The sequence below is a fragment of the Buceros rhinoceros genome, unplaced genomic scaffold (genome assembly GCF_000710305.1).
Source record: "Buceros rhinoceros silvestris isolate BGI_N320 unplaced genomic scaffold, ASM71030v1 scaffold5316, whole genome shotgun sequence".
Taxonomy (NCBI): domain Eukaryota; kingdom Metazoa; phylum Chordata; class Aves; order Bucerotiformes; family Bucerotidae; genus Buceros; species Buceros rhinoceros.
The window spans coordinates 17,174-23,822 of record NW_010415670.1 but is presented as its reverse complement, the minus strand read 5'-3'; positions in this window follow the sequence as shown (position 1 = coordinate 23,822).

Sequence of the window (6,649 nt, the reverse complement as noted above, 5' to 3'; positions counted from 1 at the left end):
CATTGCTTCATATCAACTCCTGATCTAAACACTCCTAAGAAGGTCCTCTATCTTTATCTCTCTGTCAATCTCATCCACGTTGCAAAACTTAAAGACATTCTGAACTCATGAAATGCTGCAAAAATTCTTCCAGTATAGACTTCCCTACCAAGTACCATATCTAGTCCTCTCATCTGGTGCAAACACCATGTAGCACCATATCTTGGCCAACGTCCCCAGAGATGTTTAGATTCTTCATTCCCTGCAGCTTCAGAGGCCCTGGAACAGGCTGTCCAGGGAAGCGTTTGAGTCACCATCCCTGGAGGTATTTAAGAGATGTGTAGATGTGACGCTTAGTGACACACTTCAGTGGACTTGGCTAGGTTAATGGTTGGAGTTGATGATCTTGAAGGTCTTTTCCAGCCTAAACGGTTCTATGATTCACCAGGAGTCAGTCACAGAAAACATCCTGAAGACCTGGGCCTTGGTGCCTCTCCCTGTCTAAATTTGAAGATAAAACTCTTCCATAACTAATGAAAGAGTTCAGAAGTCATCAGATATGTAGCAGTGGGAGATGGAAAATGATGGAGGCTGGAGCCCTCATTAAAGACAGAGGGAAGCATTAGCACAGCCAGGATTTCACTTACCATGTGAAAAATCTGTCCAGAGCTGAATAGGAACTCTACCAATTAATATACTCTACAGATGCAGCTCTCCAATAAGCAGAGTTACAGGGATCATTTTTCTTTGACACATACCATAAGGGAATGAAAAGGTTAATGTAGTGTATGTGAGTACATTTTTAAAAATCAATTTAAGGGAATTTTCTCTGCTGTAAATTAGGCTCTGGCACCAGGGAAAACCATCAAACTCAAATTAAGACAGGAAGAAAAGAATTTAATTTAAAACTACCTTGTGATTGTATTGCTCATTGGTGCACACACAAAAATCAGCAACAAGCATTTCATTTTTACTTTCTTTGATTACAAAAAAGCTATTATCAGTGAGAGATAATGTTCAATCGTAATTAGAAGCAGGACTCTCCCTCCTACCAGCCTGCTAAGCTCAACATTTTCTGTAATGCAATAAAGTCATTTTGGTTAGAAATCTCATTTGTCAGCTCTCCTCACGTTCACCAGATTGTGACCCCCTCTACCTTTGGTTGCACACACTTCTGTATACTCGGAAAAAGCAGGATTTGTCTTCTCAACTGCAGACTCCCATTCAGCAAGACATTACATTGGCCTAGCTGCAGTTAAAGGGCGAAGAAATTTAGGGAGGAAAATGATGAAGCTATTGGACTTATAGTGTCCGAACCAAAGTTCTCAGGTTTCCACTAATTTTAAGTGACGGGAGAGCAAACCTCAGCTGATATACTGCTTTTTCAGGGGGGTTAGAACAGTTACCATAAATTCACAGCACTGTCACAGGCGCTCAATTCCGCATCACCTGACTTGCAAACTATGAACTCCTCTCCCTCTCACAACAACTATACGTAGGGTATCATCTTTACCTTCTTTACACCCAGCAGTGCAGTGACACTCACACTCAGAACTACAATAAGAACATGTTCTTGAAGTGGCACAGCTCCACATAATATTTCCGAAAACTCACCAGTCATAGCCCTTGTGATTTTCTCAAGTGACATTTGCTGTCACCAAACTCAGAGATTGAAAGGTGGTGCTGAGGACAACAAGATTTTATGGCATGTTCTGTGTCAATGAAGTGAAGAAAGAATATGACACAACTGATCTGTACTCATACAGTGACTGCTGTGATGGTTGCCAAAAGATATCAGCAACACAATGAAGGGACAGACAGGTTGTATGAGCTACTCAAGATAAATCAGCTGCATTATTTTCTTTCCACTTCATTGACAAAAATACCTGTGTCATTCCCTTTGTGTATTCAAGCCTTTCATCTGGTCCATCACAGAAACCTCCCTCTATAGAGAACAGATAATTGTCAATGTAAAGAATCTCAGTTATTTAATGATGACAGATCATTTTTCACCCATTGCCAAATGCTGCCTTGAGTAAGAGAGGTCAAGGCTCTTCTGCTCTTGACATTTTTCTCTCCTGCAGAGACCACCACATTGCTGATCAGGCCTCACACTGCCCTATCTGTCCCTTCATGGTATTGTGGGATTTTCTACTTCTCTCGCCAGAAATTCTTCACCTGTTGGTAAACAATGTCAAGACTATGTGATTATATATTACTGCAGTCTTTTATATCTGACCAGGCTGCTATAGACTATTTGTTCCTTCCTCTTACAGCTGGTTTGAACTACTAATGAAGTGAGTGTCAAATGCTAATCTTCCAGTTGCCAGGATAAAACATAATGTCAAAGCTCTGCATTTCACCTAAAAATTGAATACAAGCAAACAAGAGAGCCATGGTACTAAATAAATTTGCAGTCATTTTTGTCACATTCATTTGGACAAAGGGAATGAGGGATGCAGGATTAAAAAAACCCACAAAAGTTAAAACAATTAGCCATACACAGGTTCATTCACCCTATTATATTGTTAAAGCAGAGAACACTTCTTTTCTTCCATTTTCGTGGCAGAGACTCACTCCCTGCACACACACTTACTTAGCTCTGCAGGAGAAGTCAGTTCTTTTCTACCCATTACTTTTCACCTCCTTTGAAATGTGAAACAAACTGTCCTTTTGCAAGCTGCGTGGAGCTGGACCTTGACTCCTCTGAGGAAGCTCACAAGTCGATAGCTGCAGCCCCTGCCCCATTAGGTAGGACCAAGCCACAATGGTGAATCGCAGCAGAGTGTCACTGTTTGAGCTAATCCCCTCCCCATATGGTGAGGAACTATACCTGTAGTGGATAATTAATGAAGAATATGTCTGATCAGAAGTTCTAAAGAAGCAGAGGAAATGCAGAAGTAAAAGCTAATGTTTTTCTTTTTTCCCTGCCTCTTTTCTTTCTTTTTTTCCATGGGTTTCCTTATGCTCACAGGGGAAGAAAAGAGACCCTTAAATATGAAAGCACACCCCATCACCATGCGTGCTCCTGAAAGCATGGTGTCCGTTGGTGTGTTACATCTACCCTGTGTCTCCAGTAGCTCATTAGGGCACCTTGAGCTGTGCTGTGTTTGAAACACGAGTGTCCGGGTTACACCACTTGCCCGAGGAGCCAGGATAGTGCTGGGGCAGTCAGCTCGTGCTAAGCTCCAGGCTCTTGCAGCCACATACTCTTGGGACCCCAGTAAGCTAATTTAAAGCTAGGACTTGGGACAGTGACTGCAAAGCAGATGTGCTTTCATTTACTTTGGAGGGGGAGGAGGATGAAGGAGGAAAAATTGTGTGGTTTATGACCTCTCCTTGTTAACAAGAAATACGGTAAGTCTGTGCCTTAGTGGCCAACACTTTCTTGCAGTTTTGAAACAGAGAAGCATTGCTTTTTTGTACACAGTATTTTGATTTTATAAAACATCACTATCATAACCTTATAAAGTGAAATGAAAAAAGTCATGTCATTTTCAAGAAACCTCAGAGCAAACTAATGGGGCACTACAAACCTAGGATTGGTTTTTTTTTTCATTTTCTTGGCATGAATTTAACAAAAAAAATCAGAATCTAGTTCATTCTCTTGCATAACCCTTTGTGAAGGACTCTTAAAATTCAGATCAACAGTATCTCATTTCCACTTATCCCTTAATTTCAATCTGAGAGAGAGAAAAACTCTTCTGGATAATAGGACAAAGAGCTGGAATCTATCTGCTTCTGTTGTGATTCTGTAAAATATATTAACAAAATATATTAACAAAAAATTTCCTTGCAGGGAATAAACACAGTCCTACTTTTTTCCCTGGGGTCTGATAAAATGATTCCAGTGATGCTGAGAGTCCAGATACAGGTGCCACGTGAGGGGATACTCTCAGTGTGAGTTATGCAGTCACACAGCGCATCTCCTTTGCGGGCTGAAGACATGAAGTGTAAAATAATCAATCTTCCATGGTCCTAATGAGCCCCTGTGTTACAGGCTGTACCACTCAGTCAGTTTCTAGAACAACAAAAAAATATCTGGCACAGAGATGTATCAAACTTCTTTGTGAAATTACAGGAGGTACTTAACCTTTGTCCTATAACTTTTCATGGGAAATGAGAACATTTGCCACCCAGGCAGGAAGTCATTATTCCCCACAGGAATGAAAGATGTCTTGATATAATCCTGCTTCTTTGACAACAAGACTTGAACCCAGATGCCCTCAAAAGACGAGTCTATGAAACGTCTGTGCTTGGTTCATGCTGAGCATGGACTTCCCAAGAACCTCCTACACTTGATAGCATCCGCACTTTACATACCCGTTAATTACAACTCAGGTAACTTCTCACATTAAGCCCTATATTAAGAATTCAAATTTGTAAACCAGCAAATGCATCTGTTGCAGAAAAAAAAAAATGTGGAAAATTCTAAATGAGAGAAATGGCTGAAAAAAGTTTAATTTACATAGAATTATTAATGCTTGTACTAGTTCAATTTTCTGACTTTCAACTAATCCCTCTCCCCAGTAGCTGGTCACTCCATGGTAGAAGTGGCAAGCCATGCATGGTTGGAGCCCACAGTACAGATCGAGGTTTTGATCCAGTAATTGACAATTGGTTAACATCACTTAGTAGTGAAGCTAACCCCCTAATCCGCATCTTTCTACCTTCTCACTGGCGTGCAGCTTTTGCTGCTGTTGTCTTCCCCATAGTTTTCTTTTTCATAGTGTGAGGAGATGAGACACCCTCATTCTAGGAAAGACATTTGTAGGCAAAGTGGAGGATTTACTAGGTGATCTCCACAAGATTTTGGGGTAATTACATCAAAAGCAGGGCTATGTTGCTAAAGGCCATCTAGATGCCCAATTGCCCCCTGCTTCCCTGGAGGCAAGGCTCCCAAACATCTGTAACAATTGATGCCCCAGTTTCTAAGCACCTCTCCATTTGAAACAACCACGTTCCCGTGTGTTCTCTCCTCACATACAGCAAAACCACAACAGTGTCCCACGAGGGTTGGGGCAGGGGAATAGCCCTCAAAGGTTAGCCTAACACACGAGAGGTTTGCTGGCCTGGGCACAGAGCAAGGGTGCAGCTCCCCTTATTTCTGCTCACCACAGCACACCAGCCTCCCTGCTCTGCTCTCGTGTGCCAGCCATGCCTCCTCTGAGGCTTTCTGCAGATAAAACACATCCTCCTGCGCTGCAGCTGGTCTTGCATCATGCCCCCAGGCAGCACATCTGCGGTGTGAGCAGCAAGGAGGGAGAGAAGGGCATCATTTCCAGGAAGAGGAGTAAGCGTTTACAGCTAATCAGCTGTCTTCCTGGCCTTGTCAGGACAGGAGCATTTGAACTAGGCTTGAAGTATTCCATCAGGCATGCTCTTCGCTATCTGCTGTTTTGCATAGGTAGATGAAATCTCCATATATTTTATTAGCTCGTGTTATGCTGCATGAGTGGATACCGCATACAGTTTCAGCTTACCACTTTCTTAATCAATTATTAAAACATTTCTTGCAGAGGGAATACGAATCCTGTTTCCCTCTGCTGCTGCTTGGCTGATCACAGCAGTCACAGCAAACTGCCTGAGCATCTTTCATGAGTCTGATTCAACAAAGACCTCTGCCATGGGTGGACACGGGTCGGCAAGAAGTGGGGATACTTGGCCTGCCTGATAACAGGGCTGCACTTGGACTCAGCCTCCAGAAAAACACTTCCCATGTCCATTAGGGATGACATTTACCTTAGCCCCGATGGCATTCATCACCCTCCATGCACCATTTAAGCTCTGAGATCAGAGGGATGCCGAGTAGTATATGGGGATGATGTGTGTAGTTATTGAGCCACATGTGTTACCATGTGTGCACATAGGCATTTTTAAAATTTTATTTTAAAGGGAAATGTGGGCAATTAAGCAAAAGAAAAGAAAGTAAGTAAATTAAAAGTAAAATATGACTCCCTTATAGCCAGGTTTTGTTTTTCTGTATTTTATTAACAGCACAGTGTGCCTTGGAGCATTGTTCAGTTCCTGATCTAAATATTAACACTGTATATTACAGGTAGCTCCTAAAATCAGTTACTGTATCTAATACTTTACTAAATCCTTTTGATATCAATTAAGAAATGCTTCTGTCAGTTAATGCGTGATCCTACAGTATGGCTTTTCTGCCTCCTTTCTGATAGGATGCTTTCCTCCATCCACTGGGAAAATATGGCAGGAAAAGGTCAATGGTATCCTTTAGCCACACATGCCCCATAGCTTCAGCTGTAGATGAACTTAGGAAAGCATTTAACAGGGTACCTTTCTGTAGTAGGGAAATCATTTAAACTTGTGCACAAGTCCCATGGACTTCAGTGGGATGCAGATACAACTGCTTAGGCCCTTCTTAGGTATTTTGGTATAGGATTTACCAACATGAACACTTGCTCTGCAGAGAAAAACCCAAGATGCAATGTAGGTGCCTATCACAGAGGTATGCATTCCCTGCTTGGGAGGATGTCTGCCCTGTGCACACATTCCTGCATCACCTCCCTGCAGCACCCAGCCCTCTCTGCGCACAGTTTGGGGAGCTGAGCTCGATTCATGGGTGTCTGCCTCTAATTGGATCTGACCCTTAATCAGGAAAGGGCATTAAATATCACGGAGTTTCACATGCTAATGAAGCAGGAAT